At 38.0% G+C, this 22,359-nt stretch overlaps 1 protein-coding gene across 3 annotated transcripts in view; it reads left to right on the top strand.

Moving 5' to 3' along the window:
- The window catches only part of NUBPL (nucleotide binding protein like), a 212,309-nt gene that overhangs the window by 157,847 nt on the left and 32,103 nt on the right, over positions 1-22,359 (top strand). The window lies entirely within an intron of this gene.

Here is a 22,359-nt window from a genome sequence, read left to right as displayed (position 1 = left end):
AATGCAGAACTTTTTCCTATTCACCGTAGTATTTCTTAGAGTACTTTGGACAGTGGCTTATGCAATTAATATTGATTGAATAAATAACAAAGATAGTTGACTAGTTATCACTGTTTATATAAACAGATTTGTGCCTCCTTATCTTTCTTACCATCCTACTAGCTCAGTCCTGTGATTTCCTCCACCCCAACTGGTTTTATCCAGGTGTTTTTTATGTATAAGTTTAAAAAGGATTCATTAAAAACGTACGTTTTATTTCATTCTCCCTTTGAGAGAAAAATATTTCATTTTAGGGATTTATTTATGCTGTCCTTTTTCCTATTCTGAATCTAATGTCCTTGTGGCTTGATGGTACCTTTTAGTATTAACTTTGTTTTGGTGTCTGGGAAATAATGGGCATGCGGACGCTAGCTATTGGTTACATACAGCCTCTGTACCAAATTGATACGGAGAATCATTAGCGTTGCAGGGATGATTAGCAAGGTGCTAAATGCCTCTCTGACTTTTTACCCTTACCTTTGGAATACCTGCCTACCCCACAGACTTATAAGGGTCAAATAAGATAATGTAAAAGCTCCACCTAAATGTATTATATTTTTTTAGAAACTACTTTGAGTTTTTTGGTGGAGGTGGTGGTGAGATGTTGTCATTTAGAAAGAGCCTTTATATCAACTTTGCATGTCTCCATGCCATGTTGAGAATGAAATGAAATGTTTTATATTTGTAAAGGGACATCCTTTTGGAAAATTTATGGAGGCAGACCTGTATAAGCAAAAAGATCTTTTACTGAATGCTAATTAGCAACTCTTTGTATGCGTTCCATTTTTTTTTTCCATCGAATGGATGACAAGCTCATTATAAGAAAAAACTTAAAAAAAAATCCTTGTGTTTAAAGTGTTGTGTACCAACAACAGTAATAAATATGTTGATAGCATTATTAGTGGCTAATGATTTAAATTTGAGCATACATGGGCTATTGAATCATTACATGCTACAAATACCTAGTAGTTATAGTGATTACTAGAGGGAAAAGAGACAGAATAAAGGATGGGAAATAACCAGTTATAGTCTTTGGATTTGTTTTTGTTGAACTTGCCAAGGCACAAAGGCAGAGTTGTTAGTGCTGGTTTTATTTTTCTTACTCTCCCCCATCCCTGCTTTTTTTTTTTTTCTAATTTTATTTTTTATAAACATATATTTTTATCCCCAGGGGTACAGGTCTGTGAATCACCAGGTTTACACATTTCACAGCACTCACCATAGCACATACCCTCCCCAATGTCCATAACCCCATTCCCCCTCCCCCCATCAACTCTCAGTTTGTTTTGTGAGATTAAGAGTCACTTATGGTTTGTCTCCCACCCAATCCCATCTTGTTTCATTTACTCTTCTCTTACCCCCTTAACCCGCATGTTGCATCTCCTCTCCCTCATATCAGGGAGATCATATGATAGTTGTCTTTCTCCGATTGACTTATTTCGCTAAGCGTGATACCGTTTAGTTCCATCCACGTCGTCGCAAATGGCAAGATTTCATTTCTTTTGTTGGCTGCATAGTATTCCATTGTGTATATATACCACATCTTCTTTATCCATTCATCTGTTGATGGACATCTAGGTTCTTTCCATAGTTTGACTATTGTAGACATTGCTGCTATAAACATTCGGGTGCATGTGCCCGTTTGGATCACTACGTTTGTATCTTTAGGGTAAATACCCAGTAGTGCAGTTGCTGGGTCCTAGGGTAGTTCTATTTTCAACATTTTGAGGAACCTCCATGCTGTTTTCCAGAGTGGTTGCACCAGCTTGCATTCCCACCAACAGTGTAGGAGGGTTCCCCTTTCTCCGCATCCTCGCCAGCATCTGTCATTTCCTGACTTGTTAATTTTAGCCATTCTGACTGGTGTGAGGTGATACCTCATTCTTGTTTTGATTTGTATTTCCCTGATGCCGAGTGATATGGAGCACTTTTTCATGTGTCTGTTGGCCAGATGGATGTCTTCTTTGCAGAAACGTCTGTTCATGTCCTCTGCCCATTTCTTGATTGGATTATTTGTTCTTTGGGTGTTGAGTTTGCTAAGTTCTTTATAGATTTTGGACACTAGCCCTTTATCTGATATGTCGTTTGCAAATATCTTCTCCCATTCTGTCAGTTGTCTTTTGGTTTTGTTAACTGTTTCCTTTGCTGTGCAAAAGCTTTTGATCTTGATAAAATCCCAATAGTTCATTTTTGCCCTTGCTTCCCTTGCCTTTGGCGATGTTCCTAAGAAGACGTTGCTGCGGCTGAGGTCGAAGAGGTTGCTGCCTGTGTTCTCCTCAAGGATTTTGATGGATTCCTTTCTCACATTGAGGTCCTTCATCCATTTTGAGTCTATTTTCATGTGTGGTGTAAGGAAATGAGCAAATTTCATTTTTTTGCATGTGGCTGTCCAATTTTCCCAACACCATTTATTGAAGAGGCTGTCTTTTTTTTTCCATTGGTCTTTCCTGCTTTGTCGAAGATTAGTTGACCATAGAGTTGAGGGTCTATTTCTGGGCTCTCTATTCTGTTCCATTGATCTATGTGTCTGTTTTTGTGCCAGTACCATGCTGTCTTGATGATGACAGCTTTGTAATAGAGCTTGAAGTCCGGAATTGTGATGCCACCAACTTTGGCTTTCTTTTTCAATATTCCTTTGGCTATTCGAGGTCTTTTCTGGTTCCATATAAATTTTAGGATTATTTGTTCCATTTCTTTGAAAAAAATGGATGGTACTTTGATAGGAATTGCATTAAAGGTGTAGATTGCTTTAGGTAGCAATAGACATTTTCATAATATTTATTCTTCCAACCCAGGAGCATGGAACATTTTTCCATTTCTTTGTGTCTTCCTCAATTTCTTTCATGAGTACTTTATAGTTTTCTTTGTATAGATTCTTAGCCTCTTTGGTTAGGTTTATTCCTAGGTATCTTATAGTTTTGGGTGCAATTGTAAATGGGATGGACTCCTTAATTTCTCTTTCTTCTGTCTTGTCGTTGGTGTAGAGAAATGCAACTGATTTCTGTGCATTGATTTTATATGCTGACACTTTACTGAATTCCTGTATAAGTTCTAGCAGTTTTGGAGTGGAGTCTTTTGGGTTTTCCACATATAGTATAATATCATCTGCGAAGAGTGATAGTTTGACTTCTTCTTTGCCAATTTGGATTCCTTTAATTTCCTTTTGTTTTCTGATTGCTGAGGCAAGGACTTCTAGTACTATGTTGAATAGCAGTGGTGATAACGGACATCCCTGCCTTGTTCCTGACCTTAGCGGGAAAGCTTTCAGCTTTTCTCCATTGAGAATGATATTTGCGGTGGGTTTTTCATAGATGGCTTTGATAATATTGAGATATGTGCCCTCTATCCCTACACTTTGAAGAGTTTTGATCAGGAAGGGATGCTGTACTTTGTCAAATGCTTTTTCAGCATCTATGGAGAGTATCATAACGTTCTTGTTCTTTCTTTTATTAATGTGTTGTATCCCATTGATTGATTTGCAGATGTTGAACCAACCTTGCAGCCCTGGAATAAATCCCACTTGGTCATGGTGAATAATCCTTTTAATGTACTGTTGAATCCTATTGGCTAGTATTTTGGTGAGAATTTTCGCATCTGTGTTCATCAAGGATATTGGTCTGTAGTTTTCTTTTTTGATGGGATCCTTGTCAGGTTTTGGGATCAAGGTGAGGCTGGCCTCATAAAATGAGTTTGGAAGTTTTCCTTCCATTTCTATTTTTTGGAACAGTTTCAGGAGAATAGGAATTAGTTCTTCTTTAAATGTTTGGTAGAATTCCCCCGGGAAGCCATCTGGCCCTGGGCTTTTGTTTGTTTGGAGATTTTTGATGACTGTTTCAATCTCCTTACTGGTTATGGGTCTGTTCAGGCTTTCTATTTCATCCTGGTTCAGTTGTGGTAGTTTATATGTCTCTAGGAATGTATCCATTTCTTCCAGATTGTCAAATTTGTTGGCATAGAGTTGCTCATAGTATGTTCTTATAATTGTCTGTATTTCTTTGGTGTTAGTTGTGATCTCTCCTCTTTCATTCATGATTTTATTTATTGGGGTCCTTCCTATTTTCTTTTTGATCAGTCTGGCCAGGGGTTTATCAGTCTTATTAATTCTTTCAAAGAACCAGCTCCTAGTTTCGTTGATGTGTTCTATTGTTTTTTTGGTTTCTATTTCATTGATTTCTGCTCTGATCTTTATGATTTCTCTTCTCCTGCTGGGTTTAGGGTTTCTTTCTTGTTCTTTCTCCAGCTGCTTTAGGTGTAGGGTTAGGTTGTGTACCTGAGACCTTTCTCGTTTCTTGAGAAAGGCTTGTACCGCTATATATTTTCCTCTCAGGACTGCCTTTGTTGTGTCCCACAGATTTTGAACCGTTGTGTTTTCATTATCATTTGTTTCCATGAATTTTTTCAATTCTTCTTTAATTTCCTAGTTGACCCATTCATTCTTTAGAAAGATGCTGTTTAGTCTCCACGTATTTGGGTTCTTTGCAAATTTCCTCTTGTGATTGAGTTCTAGCTTCAAAGCATTGTGGTCTGAAAATATGTAGGGAATGATCCCAATCTTTTGATACCAGTTGAGACCTGATTTAGGACCGAGGATGTGATCTATTCTGGAGAATGTTCCATGTGCACTAGAGAAGAATGTGTATTCTGTTGCTTTGGGATGAAATGTTCTGAATATATCTGTGATATCCATCTGGTCCAGTGTGTCATTTAAGGCCTTTATTTCCTTGTTGATCTTTTGCTTGGATGATCTGTCCATTTCAGTGAGGGGAGTGTCCCCTACTATTATTGTATTATTGTTGATGTGTTTCTTTGATTTTGTTATTAATTGGTTTATATAGTTGGCTGCTCCCACGTTAGGGGCATAGATATTTAAAATTGTTAGATCTTCTTGTTGGGACAGATCCTTTGAGTATGATATAGTGTCCTTCCTCATTTCTTATTATAGTCTGGCTTAAAATCTAATTGATCTGATGTCAGGATTGCCACTCCTGCTTTCTTCTGATGTCCATTAGCATGGTAAATTCTTTTCCACCCCCTCACTTTAAATCTGGAGGTGTCTTCGGGTTTAAAATGAGTTTCTTGTAGGCAGCATATAGATGGGTTTTGTTTTTTTATCCATTCTGATACCCTGTGTCTTTTGATTGGGGCATTTAGCCCATTAACATTCAGGGTAACTATTGAGAGATATGAATTTAGTGCCACTGTATTGCCTGTAAGGTGACTGTTATTGTATATTGTCTCTGTTCCTTTCTGATCTACTACTTTTAGGGTCTCTCTTTGCTTAGAGGACCCCTTTCAATATTTCCCGTGGAGCTGGTTTGGTGTTTGCAAATTCTTTCAGTTTTTGTTTGTCCAGGAAGCTTTTAATCTCTCCTTCTATTTTCAAAGATAGCCTAGCTGGATATAGTATTCTTGGCTGCATGTTTTTCTCGTGTAGTGCTCTGAATATATCATGCCAACTCTTTCTGGCCTGCCAGGTCTCTGTGGATAAGTCTGCTGCCAATCTAATATTTTTACCATTGTATGTTACAGACTTCTTTTCCTGGGCTGCTTTCAGGATTTTCTCTTTGTCGCTAAGACTTGTAAATTTTACTATTAGGTGACGGGGTGTGGACCTATTCTTATTGATTTTGAGGGGGTTCTCTGAACCTCCTGGATTTTGATGCTTGTTCCCTTTGCCATATTGGGGTAATTCTCTCCAATAATTCTCTTCAGTATACCTTCTGCTCCCCTCTCTCTTCTTCTTCTGAATCCCACTTATTCTAATGTTGTTTCGTCTTATGGTGTCACTTATCTCTCGAATTCTGCCCTCGTGGTCCAGTAGATGTTTGTCCCTCTTTTGCTCAGCTTCTTTATTCTCTGTCATTTGGTCTTCTATATCGCTAATTCTTTCTTCTGCCTCATTTATCCTAGCAGTGAGAGCCTCCATTTTTGATTGCACCTCATTAATATCTTTTTTGATTTCAACTTGGTTAGATTTTAGTTCTTTTATTTCTCCAGAAAGGGCTTTTCTATCTCCCGAGAGGGTTTCTCTAATATCTTCCATGCCTTTTTCGAGCCCGGCTAGAACCTTGAGAATCGTCATTCTGAACTCTAGATCTGACATATTACCAATGTCTGTATTGATTAGGTCCCTAGCCTTTGGTACTGCCTCTTGTTCTTTTTTTTTGTGGTGAATTTTTCCGCCTTGTCATTTTGTCCAGATAAGAGTATATGAAGGAGCAAGTAAAATACTAAAAGGGTGGCAACAACCCCAGGAAAATATGCTTTAACCAAATCAGAATAGATCCCAAATCGTGAGGGGGGAGAAAGGGGATAAAAAGAGGTTCAGAAAGAAAAAAATAATAAAATAAAAAGAAACAATTAAAAAAAGAAAACAAATAAAGAAAACATATAAAAAAGAAAAATATATATAATTTAGATAAACTAGTGAAAAACGTTAAAAAGGGGGTAAAAGTTAAAAAAAAATTAGCAGAAGAAGAGAAAAAAAATTGAAAAAAAATTTAAATTAACTGCAAGGCTAAAGAACCGTGTGGAGAAAGCCATGAGTTCCGTGCTTTGCTTTCTGTCCTCTGGAATTCCGCCGCTCTCCTTGGTATTGAAACTGCACTCCTTTGTAGGTGAACTTGGTCTTGGCTGGGTTTCTTGTTGATCTTCTGGGGGAGGGGCCTGTTGTAGTGATTCTCAAGTGTCTTTGCCCCAGGCGGAATTGCACCGCCCTTACCAGGGGCCGGGCTGAGTAATCCACTCCGGTTTGCTTTCGGGAGCTTTTGTTCCCTGAGCGCTTTCCGTAGAGTTCCGGAGGACGGGAATGAAGATGGCGGCCTCCCAGTCTCTGGTCCGGAGGAGCCGAGAGCCCGGGGCCCCACTCCTCAGTGAGCCCTTAGAGAACAGCGCCCAATTACTCCCGTCACCCTGGCCTCTGGCCGCGCTCCGAGCTGACCGAGCCTGTGACCGGTTCAAGTAACCCCGAGTTCAGAGCTCACTCCTCGGCTCTGTCTCTGTAGCCAGCTTCCCCGTTCTACTACCTGTAAGCTCTGCGACACTCAGATACCCCCGATCCTTCTGTGACCCTGCGGGACCTGAGGCCACGGTGACCCCGCATGCGCTTCACCCCGGTTAAGCCTCTGGAGCGATGTCCCTCAGCGGAACAGACTTTTAAAAGTCCTGATTTTGTGCTCCGTTGCTCTGCCGCTTGCTGGCACCTGGCCCCTCCCCCTGCAGTCTATCTTCCCGTCGCTTTGGATTCACTTCTCCGCCAGTCCTACCTTTCAGAAAGTGGTTGATTTTCTGTTTCTAGAATTGCTGTTCTTCTTCTCTTCGATCTCCTACTGGATTTGTAGGTGTTTGCAATCTTTAGATAAGCTATCTAGCTGATCTCCCGCTACCTGAAGTAGTCTCAGCCTGCTACTTCTCCGCCACCTTGACCAGAAATCCCTCCCTGCTTTTTTTCCAAATGATTAAGTTTGCTGGGTTTTTGCTTGTTGTTTGTTAAGCATTTACATTACTTGTTGCCATACACTGAGTGGTAATTTCAGGGTTGACTTCTGGCTTTTTTAAGACATAGTGATGAGCTCCTGGGAATTTTCTTTTTTTTAAATTATGTTAGTCACCATACAGTACATAGTTAGTTTTTGATGTAGTGTTCCATGATTCATTGTTTGCGTGTAACACCCAGTGCTCCATGCAACACAGCCTCCTTAATACCCATCACCAGGCTAACCCATCCGCCCCACCCTCCAAACCCTGTTTGTTTCTTGAAGTCCATAGTCTGTCATGGTTTGTCTCCCCCTCTGATTTCCCCTCCTTCCCTATTCCCTTCCTTCTCCTAATGTCCTCCATGCTATTCCTTATGTTCCACAAATAAGTGAAACCATATGATAATTGACTTTCTCTGCTTGACTTATTTCACTTAGCATAATCTCCTCTAGTCCCATCCACGGTGATGCAAAAGCTAGGTATTCGTCCTTTCTGATGGCTGAGTAATATTCCATTGAATATACACATCTTCTTCTTCTTCTTCTTTTTTTTAATACACATTTTCTTTATCCATTCATCTGTTGAAGGGCATGTGTGCTCTTTCCACAGTTTGGCTACTGTGGCCATTCCTGCAATGAATGTTGGGGTGCATATGGCCCTTCTTTTTACGACTTCTGTATCTTTGGGATAAATACCCAGTAGTGCAATTGCCGGGTCATAGTGTAGCTCTATTATTTTTAATTTTTTGAGGAACCTCCACACTATTTTCCAAAGTGGCTGTAAGCAGCTTGCATTCTCACCAACAGTGTAAGAGGGTTCCCCTTTCTCCACAGTCTCTACAATATTTGTTGTTTCTTGGCTTGTCAATTTTTGCCATTCTGACTAGTGTAAGCTGGTATCGCAGTGTCGTTTTGATATGAATTTCCCTGGTAGCTAGTGATGATGAACATTTTTCATGTGTCTGTTAGCCATTTGTATGTCTTCTTTGGAGAGGTGTCTATTCATGTCTTCTGTCCATTTTTTGACTTGATTATTTGTTTTTTGGGTGTTCAGTTTGAGAAGTATCTTGAATACCAGCCCTTTATCTGTGGTGTCATTTGCAAAAATCTTCTCCCATTCTGTGAGTTGTCTCTTTGTTTTGTTGACTGTTTCCTTTGCTGTGCAGAAGCTTTTTATCTTGATGAAGTTCCAAAATTCATTTTCACTTTTGTTTCCCTTGCCTTTGGAGATATGTCTTGAAAGAAGTTGCTGTGGCTGATGTCAAAGAGGTTACTGCTTATGTTCTCCTCTAGGATTTTGATGGACTCCTGTCTTACGTTGAGGTCTTTCATCCATTTTGAGTTTATCTTTGTGTATGGTGTAAGAGAATGGTCTAGTTTCATTCTTCTGTATATAGCTGTCCAGTTTTCCCAGCACCGTTTATTGAAGAGAATTTCCATTGGATTTTTTTTCCTGCTTTGCCAAAGTTTATTTGACCATAGACTTGAGGGTTCATATCTGGGCTCTCTATACTGTTCCATTAGTCCATGTGTCTGTTTTTGTGCCAGTACCATGCTGTCTTGGTGATCATGGCTTTGTATAATAGCTTGAAGTCAGGAAACGTGATGCCCGCAGCTTTGTTTTTCTTTTTCAACATTTCTTTGGTAATTTGGGCTCTTTTCTGGTTCCATACAAATTTTAGAATTGTTTGTTCCAGCACTTTGAAAAACGCTGATGGTATTGATCAGGATGGCGTTGAAAGTATAGATTGCTCTGGGCAGCATAGACATTTTAACAATGTTTATTCTTCTAATCCATGAGCATGGAATGTTTTTTCCATCTTTTTGTGTCTTCTTCAATTTATTTCACGAGTGTTCTATAGTTCCTAGAGTTTAGATTGTTTACCTCTTTGGTTAGGTTTATTTCAGGTATCTTCTGGTTTTTGGTGCTATTGCAAACGAAATTGATTCTTTAATTTCTCTTTCTACAGTTTCATTGTTAGTATATAAGAAAGCAACTGATTTCTGTGCATTGATTTTATATACTGCCACATTACTGAATTGCTCTAGGAGTTCTAATAATTTGGGGGTGGAATCTTTTGGGTTTTCCACATAAATTATCATATCATTTGTGAAGAGAGAGAGTTTGACTTCTTCTTTGCAATTTGAACACCTTTTATTTCTTTTTGTTGTCTGATTGCTGTTGCTAAGACTTCTGGTACTATGTTGAACTATAGTGGCGAGAGCGGGCATTCTTGTCATGTTCCTGATCTTAAGGGAAAGGCTCTCAGCTTTTCCCCATTGAGAGTGATATTCGCTGTGGGTTTTTCATAGATGGATTTTATGAAATTGAGGAATGATCTCTCTTTCCCTATACTCTGAAGAGTTCTGGAAAGGATGCTGTATTTTCTCAAATGCTTTTTCTGCATCAATTGAGAGGACCATGTGGTTCTTCTCTCTTCTCTTACTAATTTGTTCTGTCACACTGATTGATTTGTGAAAGTAGAGCCATCTTTGCATCCCAGGGATAAATCCCACCTGGTCGTGGTGGATAATCCTTTTAATGTACTGTTGGATCCTATTAGCTAGGATCTTGTTGAGAATTTTGGCATCCATATTCATCAGGGATATTGGTCTGAAATTTTCCTTTTTGATGGGGTCTTTGCCTGGTTTTGGGATCAAGGTAATGCTGGCCTCAGAGAAAGAATCTGGAAGTTCTCCTTCTGTTTTTATTTTTTGAAACAGCTTCAGGAGAATAGGTATTATTTCTTCTTTGAATGTTAAGTAGAATTCCCCAGGGAGTCCATCAGGTCCTGGACTCTTGTGTTTTGGGAGGTGTTTGGTCACTGCTTCAATCTCATTACTGGTTTTTGGTCTGTTCAGGTTGTCAGTTTCTTCCTTGTTTCAGTCTTAGAAGTTTATAGGTTTCCAGGAATGCATCCATTTCTTCCAGGTTGCTTAACTTATTGGCATATAGGTGTTAATAATAATTTCTGATAATTGTTTCTATTTCCTTGGTGTTAGTTGTGACCTTTCCTCTTTGATTCATAATTTTATTAATTTGGGTCTTTTCACTTTTCTTTTGGGTAAGTCTGGCCAGTAGTTCATCTATTTTATTAATTCTTTCAAAGAACCGGCTTCTAGTTTAATTGATGTGTTCTACTGTATTTCTGGTTTCCTAATTCATTGATCTCTGCTGTAATCTTAATTATTTCCCTTCTTGTGCATAGGTTAGGCTTAATATGTTGTTGATTCTCCAGTTCTTTAAGGTGTAAAGATAGTTTGTGTATTCAGGACTTTTTTTTTTCTTTTTTGAGGGAGGCTTGGATGGCTATGTATTTCCCCCTTAGGACCACCTTTGCCATATCCCGTAGGTTTTGAACCAATGTGCTTTTGTTTTCATTGGTTTCCATGAATTATTTAAGTTCTTCTTTGATTTCCTGGTTGACCCAAATATTCTTGAGTAGGATGGTCTTTAGCTTCCATGTGTTTGAATTTCTTTGAAACTTTTTCTTATGATTGAGTTCCAGTTTCAAAGCATTGTAGTCTGAAAATATTCAGGGAATTATCTCAGTCTTTTGGTATCAGTTGAGACCTGATTTGTGACCCAGTATGTGGTCTATTCTGGAGAAAATTCCATGTGCACTCAAGAAGAATAAGTATTGTGTTTCTTTAGGGTGGAATGTTCTGTATATATCTATGAGGTCCACCTGGTCCTGTGTGTCATTCATAGCTCTTATTTTTTTGTTGATTTTCTGCTTAGATAAACTGTCTATTGCTGAGAGTGGAGTGTTACGGTCTCCTGCAATTGCCGTATTACTATCAACATGACTCTTTATTTTCATGAACAGTTGGTTTATGTAGTTGGCTTATGTAATTGGCTGGGGCATAGATATTTACAATTGTCAGATCTTCTTGTTGGATGGACCGTTTAAGAATGATATAGTGTCCTTCTGTATCTCTGACTACAGTCTTTTTTTTTTTTTTTTAAGATTTTATTTATTTATTTATTTGACAGAGAGATCACAAGTAGGCAGAGAGGCAGGCAGAGAGAGAGGAGGAAGCAGGCTCCCCGCTGAGCAGAGAACCCGATGCGGGGCTCAATCCCAGGACTCCGAGATCATGACCTGAGCCGAAGGCAGCGGCTTAACCCACTGAGCCACCCAGGTGCCCCTGTATCTCTGACTACAGTCTTTAGCTTAAAATCTGGTTTGTCTGACATGAGAATTGCTACCCCAGCTTTCTTTTGTGGTCGGTTGGCATGAAAGATGGTTCTCGGGGGCGCCTGGGTGGCTCAGTCGATAAGCATCTGCCTTCAGCTCCAGTCATGATCCCAGGGTCCTGGGATGGAGCACCACATCAAGCTCTCTGCTCCAGCAGGAAGCCTGCTTCTCTAAGAGTTTTAATATTACATGCCAGGGTGTTGGTTTATTCTCCTTGATCTTGGGAGGTGTTTTCTTTGCCTCTAGGATACGAATGCTTGTTTTGTTCCCCAGATTAGGGAAGTTCTCAGCTAGGAAGTGCTCAGATGTATCTTCTAGTTCTCTCTCTCTCTCTACCCACTCAGGGATCCCAGTAATTCTAACATTGGAACATTTCATGGCATCATTTATTTCTCTAATTCTGTTTTTGTGAGTTCTAAGCTATTTGTTCAGGCCTCCTCTTGACCCTTCTTTTCTTTCAGTTTGTCTTCTAGATCACTAATTCATTCTTCTGCCTCATTTACCACTAGCTGTTAGAGTGTCTAGATTTGATTGGATCTCCTTGATATCATTTTTATGTCCTGCCAGATCAGCTCTCACTTCTGATCTTAGAGAATCTATGTTGCCATTAATGATTTTCTCCATTATAGCTATTGTCTACATAACTATTACCCTGAAGTCTGTTTCTGACAGCTTGCTTATTCCATATCTGTTAGTTCTGTGGCAGAAGTCACAGTCTCTGAACTTTTCCTGTGTTTGGGGGTTCCTCCTCTTAGTCATTCTGTTGAGGAGTAGTTGAGGGAATGTACAGAGTCCAGATTATTGGCTACAACCCAAGCAAGATGGCACCTGTTTTATAGGGACCTTAGGGTTGCTGGCCTCTTGATCTTTCAGCCTGTCTTCTGGGGCAGGGACCTACTGTGCTGTTGCTCAGACAACCCTGTTTAGGCAGAGTTGCCCTGCCCCCTGTTGGGGGATGGGCTTAGTGAAAACCATTTTGGGGGGGGCGGTTTCTCTGGGGTCTTTATCTGGTAGCTTTCTCCATCTCTTCCAGGAGTCAGAGCAGAAGTGACAGTATCTCAGAACAGAGAGATTGGAGTCTGTTCTCCAGTGAGCCCTCCAGGCCACACTGCCTCCATTTTTCATCTGTCCTACTAAAAGCTGCAGCACCCTGGGTTGTGTGCCCCATAGCAGCTTTCCCAGTCCTTGCTTCCAGGTCCCGGGACATCTCTGACCTTTATGCTTCTAAAACCACCAGCTGCTCCCAGTTTGCACATGCGCCCCATAGCTCCAGATTTCAGTCTGGGGTTGCTCTAAAGTCCTTTCCCCATGGCTACCTACCCTACCTACCTGTCTGTGGGTCTGTGCTCAGTACCCAGCACAGGAGGCTTTTGCACTCCTATGGCCCAGGATGCAGAGGCTCGCTTTCCCTTCCATTTATCTTCCAGTAGAAGGTTGGAATCATGGCTTTCTGCTTCATGCCTCTAGTTCTGTTCAGGGGACCAGTTGAAATAGGGTCCCCTGCTCCTCCACTGTCTGGCCCCCCTCTCCCTTGAGTACCTTCCTGGGAATTTTCAGACCCTTATCTGCTCTTCCATAGTAGAAGAGGATTGATATTTCTTTGATGAACATTATAAGCACCTTGAATATTTTGAAAATATTTGCACTGTAGTGGTATTTGAATTCTAATAGATGTTACCTAATTTTTTTTTCTTTTCTCCTTTGCTTGAACTGAGGTCCTCTTCATGACTATATAAAGACTATCTGAATTTGATTTTAACTCTTGAAATTAAGTAAAAAGTTGATGCTTCACATTTTTATGTGAAACATATTTTCTTTTTCAAGACACTGGAGAGTTTTAGTAAGTTATTTGTATTCAGATGCTATATTAATCAGGGTCTGGGCAGGAAACAGATGACATACCTTAAAAGGAATAACAGAATGAAGTTAATGAAGTGACTAGTAATAGAGGTATAGGCAGCATTAAGGAAACCAGCAAGAGAAGATGAAGTACCCAGAGACTAGTGACAAGAAGTTATTACTGTCCCCTCTGCCTAATGGTGCCAAGGGATGAACTGTGTCAGTAGAACCTAGAGGCTGCTAGAGCCATAGAAGAGGGTCTGTCTCTCGAAAGTGTGGCCACAGAGGAACTAAGCCATGGCCAGAACTGCTGTAAGGTAGCAAATGAGTGGTGTATGAGGTAGGTAATAATACTGCAGCCTCTTTTTCCTCTCAGTCTCATATCCTGCAGGTACCTCCTACTGGCAGATTCCCCATTGGAAGCCAGAATGTAAGAAAACTCAGGTGGTACAGTCCACAGAGGTCAGCTACCCAGGCACTGGTCAGGACAGCGAGGGGTAGAGAATGAAGCAGAACTTGGTGGGGGGAAGGAAGTGAAGTGCAACAAGTGGAAAATAACTAAAACAGCTTCTCTTCTTCTGGTCTTCATTATAATTGTGAATTAGTGGCTTGCAGTAGATGAAATACAAAGCAAAGATTTGTGGATAATACAGATACCAGTAATACAAAGTAGTGAAAATCCATATGATCACAAGGCAAAATTGTACTGTCATCAGGTTTATGAATAGAATATTTATTTGTAGATAAGCAGTGACATAAGTATATTTTGTATAGTGGGGAGTAATGGATAGAAGAATTTATTTTGATAGGATAGAGTTATGAAAAGAAGTTGCCCTTTATTAAGTAAAAATTGATGTAGGAGTGAAACTTTTGTAAACTTATTATAATAGAATGGACAATGATTGAACACTGGAGAGGGGAGCCATCATGGTCCCTTCTTTGTTCTCTTTTTCTTTCAGGGAGGGGCAGAACTGGAACAGAAAGCAGCCAGATAGTTCTAGTGTGTGGGTCCTGCTTTGATTTCTTTTTCCTAGAGCGGGAGTTACTGTATATGGCAGAGTAGTCAGCTAGATAATATACTGAATGTCCATGCGCTCAAGAGAAGCTGCTCTAGCAAACTGGTATTTACATTACAAAAATGAGGTATTGACCTTTCTTTCTTGACCCTTTCTGTCTGGACCCTGTGGTCAGAAGGAAAGCCAGAGGCCTTTCTGCCTCTCATTCATTTAAATGAGATGAGGTAGGAATTTTAAATTAAGGCACCTTAATATTTCAGTCATTTTTTAAAATGAAAGGCATTTATTGCTTGTGAAAGGCATTCAGTACAGTAACTGAACTCCCATTCGTTCATCAGAGATACATGAGAAAAAGCTGTACAAGTCCACACTAGTGTTTTTGCCTCCACCAGGAGTTTGGCCTAATCAGTGATCTCTTTTCAGGTAACACTCTTTGATTACTAATTGGACATTTGTTTTGATAATATGAAAACCTGTTGGGTTTGGGAGGATCAGAAGCTTGTTGTTACTATTGTTGTGTAAGTGAATTACCTTAGGCCATCACTTGAAATAATTTCCTTGTTATCTGGTATTTACTCTCGCAGAGCAAAAGGAGCACAGTGGTTTTGCTTAGGTAACCTAAATGAAATCTTTTTAATTTTTTCTTGTATAGCTATTTCTTTCCCTTCTTAGAATTGTTTTCAAATTTAAAAGAGTAATTCTTTTAAGATCCAGTCCTGATCTTTTGAAAAACTATTAAACTGAAAGAAAAACGTTTGGCTATTTTGGATTTTAGTGCTTTGTTTCCCTTACATTTAATATAAACAATATAAAATTACATTTTATAATGACCTCAAACTGTAAAGCTAGAAACGTGCTGATACTTCAAAAGTAGAAAACTTAGGTCGTAGCTATTCCTAGTATTCAAAGATATTAAATCTTCATTTATGTTTTCAATTTGCAGAATGGAACTTTGAAGAAGACAATTTTGGACTTCTTCCATGTGTACTGTATTTCCATGCAAATATTGGGCAGAGTTAAAATGAATGGATATTTGTCAAGAGTTACATGATATAGGAGATAATTATTGTTTTATTTATCAAATTATAAGAATTCTTTTCAAAATAAATATGTCCTTTTGTTATACAAATTGTAGCCAGGTGTTAAAGAATAGAAACTATTCCAGGGTTTTATTGTTTTAGGGGATTTCTGGTATTCAGTGTGGAACTTCAGTCTTTGTTACATTAGGAATCAAATTATAAAATTAAATATGATGTCATTGGTTAATGAACAACAGTATTTTCAATCTAAATTTTAAAGAAATAAGCTTTTTGGGGTTTTGTATTTGCATTAACGTATTTTATAGGTGGAAGTTATATCAGTTAATAGTTCAAAGAAATAGTCTGAGAATTAACAAGTTCTGAACTATGACATGGAAAGACCCAGGATTTTAAAACTTTCCTCAAATGATTCTTATATAATTGGCTTTCAGAATCACTTTGTCTTGACCAACCTATCTGACATTTGAATTCCTGAATCATTTAGCTTGTGTTTGGTTGGGAAGCTTCTGAGGTAGTTCATTCAGTTTCATTGTTTAAGAATTTCTGGGTACTTCCTTCATGATATATACCTTACAGCTAAAATTTCTTAATGTCTTAAAGTTCAATGAATAGTATAATGGCCGATGGTTAGTCAGGGTCATATTAAAAGCTACTTTTAAATTCATTAACTATTTGTATGTAGAAAAAGTACAAGTCCTACAATCCATCACTTTAAAGTTTTTGCACTTGATCATACATTTTAGAAATTTGATTAGAATCTGAAGCTTAGCTCTGAAGATTGTTTTTACGTCTCAGGTATGATAGTATTTGGAAATGGAACAAAGCTTTTCCATATTAAGTCTCAGTCTCTATTTCCTGAGACATACCTGCTTAAATAAAGTTAGGGTAATCAGGGAGTAGTAATTCTCCTCTCTAGAGTTTATATTAGAGAAAGAATATGTGTAAAAGGAATGTGATTCATTATTAAACAAACAGCCTTTGGTGGTGGCTCACTGTGAGCATGGGCAGGCTGAGCTATACGTGCATCTAACAGAATTTGAAATGTAAAATATTAAATCTAAGAGTACAACATGAACAGACTATCATGGAAGAGCAAAAGAGCTTTCTTTCTGTTGTAGACACATAGGTATACAACAAGTAGGTTCCCCAAGGTGTTTACTGATCAGATTAAGGATGGAGTCAAGACTGGAAAGAAGCAAGGATTTTATCTTAACTTTACTGGAAACATCAAAAGTGAGGGGAAGAAGAGAATAAAAAAGCAAGAGAGCACGAGTGAAGAGTATGAGCTGTTTGTTTCCAGCCCAAGCTCTTTAAAATCTCTGAAAGTCTCACTTGTCCCGAATGTTCCTTAGTGACCAGCAGTCTAGATAGCCCTGGTGAATTCTTTATTAACATCATTAATAAGAGGTGATTGGAAGCCCATTACCTGTTAACTCTGTTATTGAAGAGCCAGTCTTTGTCCCTAAGTGCAGATACACATCTAGATTCCTTTGACAAACTTGAATTCTTATTAAAGTTCTGAAGAGCACACTCTCTCTCACAAGTCATTTTGAAATACTGTGGTTTCCACTAATTATTGTGTTTTTATAATTCTTTTTGGCAGCCATTTACAAATTTCCTGTGCCATAATTCATTTCTAAAGTGAGCAAAATAATGATTGATCTTTAAATTAGTAAAACATATCCCCTTTGTGACTGTAGTCGGTTCTCTATTGGAATGGAGCATAGAGTCCAAAACTGATTCATGAAAGAATTATTTATATTTCCTGTTGAAACACAGTCTGTGGGTACATTTGGGATAGATTTACCTTTTTGATCATGTTTTATTTAGTCACATCTAGTATTAGTGGACTTTCTTTGATCTTACAGCAAATAATTTTTATAATTAAGGAATTTGGGGGCTACAGAGGAGAAAGGAGCTAAAAAATGCCAAAGTTAATCTACTTTATAGTTAATAAACAATGATATATTTGGTATTATTTATGTTAGGCTAACAGAAGTTGAATGGTTATTTTACTGCAAGTATCTAAGAGAATCAGCATTACTAAATATTAGAGTTCTGTGAACATTAAGAATAGTTAATTTGGGCCTCCTGGGTGGTTTAAATGTCCAACTTTTGATTTCAGCCTAGGTCATGAGTTCGATCCCCACACTGGGCTCTATGCTGGGCATGGAGCCTACTTAAAAAAACAAAACAAACAAACAAACAAATAATAGCAGTTAATTTATTCTTTTAAGTCTTAATTGACTTTATATTGATATACTCAAAAGTTGTAAAGTATGTAGTTACTCATCTAGGTATAATTATGAGCAGTTTTTGTTGCACATATTGGGTTCCAACACTGAAGTTCTCAATCAAGCATGGGAATTAGATATAATTTATACCCTGAGACTTAAAATGGCATAGTTGAGTAGTTCCACACTGGTATCATTATGATCAGCTCAACATCTGGAATAATCAGTTTCAAATGTTTCACTGCTCTGAACTCTGAACCAAATTTAGATATGCAGTTACAGATTTTCTTCTTAATAGTCAAGAGAATTAGCAATTAAAACAATACACTGAATAATTATTGTTTAGGATGTTTACATATTTGCCAGAATCTACGAGATAATCTTTTATAGTAAATGTTAGTTGGACCTTTTAAAAAGATTACAACTTGGAAGATAACATTTAAAAATATTATTTAATTGCTTGGACTTAGACATTTACTCTAGAAAATGGTTAGAAAATTCTCCCTGAGATTCTTGAGATAGGGGTTTTTATGATACTGTGTTTTACCCCCAGAAGATACTTCCATTTATTGGAAACTGAGCTTTCTTTTTGTTACTACTAACATTCCTTGTTGTCAGTAAAGAGAACACAAGTTTCCCAACTAACCCTCCCATCAAAAAACTGAAGTGACATCATCAGTGATGGTATTAAAGGGGAAAAATTTGGGTTAGTTCATATTGGTTCATGCCCTAATAAAAATGAAAATTTACGAGGTAGACAGCCAAGAATCATAAAGATAAAATGTAATAACAGATTTAGAGAACATATTTTAAGAAATGAGATATGGTAACAAGAAAAAAATTGATACAATTCCTTGAAAATTGAAAAATCTAGGTTGTGAGACAGATTGATGAATAACAATTAAATTTAATTTTAACATAGGTTTTGTTTGTTGCTTGCTTTATTTCCTTCTACATTCTAAAAGTCATTGTAGGGCTATCTGAAATGGTTACTTATATGATGTATTAAAATTTGGTACGTTAGGCATGCCTGGGTGGCTCAGTCTGTTAAGCATCTGCCTTTGGCTCAGGTTATGATCCTTGGTTCGAGGGATCGAGCCTGCTTCTCCCTCTGTGTGCTGCTCCCCCTGCTTGAGCTTGTGTGCCCTCTCTCTCTGACAAATAAATAAAATATTAAAAATAAAATAAAATAAAAATTGGTACAACAAAAGAAATAGTGATTTTTGCATGAGACAGTTGTTTTTGTATTCTTCAAAGAAGGTTAGAAATTTTTTTCTCCGAATAATCCTAGAGACTGATTACATTGTGATTAAGAACTTAATTATTTAAGAACATGTACTTCAGCAAAAGAACTCTTATACAGATTTTATTTATTTGAGAGTGAGAGAGAGCACCTACATACGAGCATGAAGGGGAGTGGGCAGAGGGAGAGGGAGAAGCAGGCTCCCCACTGAGCAAGGGGCCCAGTGTGGGGCTCAATTCCAGGACCCTGGGATCATGACCTGAGCCAAAGGCAGATGCTTAACCAACTGAGGCACCCAGGCACCCCCCAAAAGTCTTTTATATATGTGGCTGGTTGTTCTAATGGAATGTTTACATCTTGTAAGTATTTGATGAGACATAGAAGATGTTCATTGTCCTTGTCAAAAAGTTGTTATTAGGTGCACCGGGGTGGCTCAGTTGGTTAAACTAAGCCTTCCTCTCAGCTCATGATCCCAGGGTCGTGGGATCGAGCCCCACATTGGGCTCCCTGATTGGCAGGAAGCCTGCTTCTCCCTCTCCCACTCCCCCTGCTTGTATTCCCTCTCTCACAGTCTGTCTCTGTCAAATAAATAAATGAAATCTTTTTTAAAAAGTTGTTATTAATTGGTGTATGAATGGTGCTATTTAGATTACAGAGGAACTCAAATGTTTTGGATGCTTACTTGTGATACTATGTTAGGGTTAAGTACAGAGAAAAACCAAGGCACTTCAATCCTTCTCTCTAGGATCTTATAGCTATCAAAATAATGTCACCAAATATTTTTATAACACCTTCACATTCTTTTTTTATTTTTAAATGGGATATCTCTTTAAGTTAAATAGGAACAATGGAAATAGGTGGATTTTATAGAAGAGTTCATTGAGATGTATTGAGATTTAGTGAACTATTCAAGGTTGTATAGTTACAAAGACATAGTAAACAGAGCCAGAATCCTGAGCTCTTAACTTCCAGTTGAAGGAGTAACCAACTAAGAGTTCATGAAGCAGTAGTCCAGGATAGATGATTTGAAAATAAAAGAAAATTATTTAAATCACCCATTTTTTGTTAAGTGCCTATTTTGTACATGGCACTATAGCAGTTTTGTTTGATTAAAAAATAAGAAAAATCATTAACTGCCTATGAAATTGTATTATACAGTGGTAATACAAATAGTAGACAAAGGTTATTTAGAATAATAAAATGAGTATATCCTATGAAAGCTAAAAGTGCTTTTTAGGGCTAATTCAATAGAAAACCCCCTGTGTACAGGTATATAATTAAGACAGAATTTGGTGGAAATAGTCAAGGAGGCTTTATTTACATGAAGAGAGTAGCTCTGCGATTGAGAGGTCATTATTCTTGGAGTAAGATAGTATTTCACATTCACTTAAATAGGTTCACTGAACAGTCAGGATGAACAGGAGTGGTTTTAGAAACTATAGTTAAGAGGCAGTGCTAAAGCATATAATCAGAGCTGGCTGAGACCTTGGAGACTATCTAGTCCTTGCATTAATGTTATAACTAAGGAAACTGAGTCCTAGAGTGATTCTGAGTTACTTGCCAAAGGTCAGTCACACAGCTGGATGGGGGCAGTACTGGAATCCGATTCCTTCCAAATGCCTGGATATGAAAAAACAGTTTAAATAGATTGATAAAAGAACCTAGAAGGTGGCAAATTGTGGATGTATATTGGATCTGTGAAGTAGAGTTGAGTATAGTTTTTACAAAGATGTGACTTCCATCAATCTTTGAAAGACAGGAAAGAGAACAGTTGACTAGTTTTTGGTTCCTTGGGCAGAGCAAATAAAAATAGAAGGCTGTAGTGACCCATGGAACAGTTTGAAAAGTAGAATGAGCTGCCTGATGGTACGTATAGAAATGACCTTCCCAGCAACTTCTAAGACATTTTATTAATAACAGTAATAAAGATAATAATGGTGATTATATGAGCAACAACATCAGCTACCTTTTACTGACTGAATGTTTATCCTGTGTCTAGGCATCATGTCAGGCATCTTAGGTATATTAGTTTCATTTAATTATTTCTCTGAAATTTAGTTTCCTCATCTACAAAATGGCACAGTAATACCAATCTCAGAGAGATTAAGGTAATTACCTTAGTGACAGAGGAAGTTGGCTGTGGAATAAAAATTTGAATTCTGATTCTGTTGGAATTCCAAAGGTAGTGTTTTTCAAACTTGAGTAATGATTAGGCCCTCCTTCTGAGGGAAAAATAATTTGTTCCATACCCCATATTGACTTATTTTTATCATAAGACTACTTAACTATGTGTAAATATAAATTTCTTAAATTTATAGTTCTTAAATAATTTTTTAAAAACTAAAAACATTAGAGTAAAAAAAGCAAAACTTAAAAAAAATCAATAAAATTAAAATTAATGACATTAATATTAAAGTTGGAGTGTGTTTTGGCTGAAAGGAAAATACTGATTCCAAGATGAATTTGTACCTAACTCTTATAGCACACATTTTTTGTTTGGCAAGCTTGTACTGCAGTGCGCTTTGTGCTAACTTGGTTCCCCTGCTACTTGTCTTTGTTTTGACTTCAAAATGTCCCTTCAGGGGTGCCTGGGTGGCTCAGTGGGTTAAAGCCTCTGCCTTCAGCTTGGGTCATGATCTCAGGGTCCTGGGATCGAGCCCGGCATCGGGCTCTCTGCTCAGCTGGGAGCCTGCTTCCCTCTCTCTCTCTGTTTGCCTGCTTGTGATCTCTGTCAAATAAATAAATAAAATCTTAAAAAAAAAAAAGTCCCTTCAGCAATACTTTGTAGTATCTTATGATCTTCATTTGATATAGTCCATTATTTATTGTTGATACTACCTATCTTTTCATAAGTTGTGATGAACTACTGTCACTTGGTGCCAATTTGATGGTTTGGAGCTCTGAAATGTCATGTCAATGTATATTTATTTAGAAGATGATGGTCATCCAGGTCATGTAGAATATGTTTATGTTAATTATTTTTCAGGTTATCATCTAGAAGAACCCACAAAATTTAAGAAATCACAAACTGCAAATCAGAACCAGCCCTCTGGTGTTTTTACTTAAAAGTTTACACAACACTTTCTCTCTAAACACTATGTTAGAACCATCTGGTTTCTGCAGGGTCGTAGTAGAAACCTAGGAAAGCCTTGATCTCCACCTACTTTTGGTACTGCTTTCATCAAGGCCACCTCTGTTTTGCATCTCAGTTTCTACCACAACTTCTAGTTTTACCCACCAAACTATTCTCTATAGGGCCTTCTACACTAGT

Source organism: Lontra canadensis, unplaced genomic scaffold, assembly GCF_010015895.1.
Source record: "Lontra canadensis isolate GAN:19392208 unplaced genomic scaffold, GSC_riverotter_1.0 scaffold214, whole genome shotgun sequence".
Classification (NCBI taxonomy): Eukaryota; Metazoa; Chordata; class Mammalia; order Carnivora; family Mustelidae; genus Lontra; species Lontra canadensis.
The sequence above is the reverse complement of the archived record's forward strand: the minus strand, read 5'-3'. Positions and strand labels throughout refer to the sequence as shown.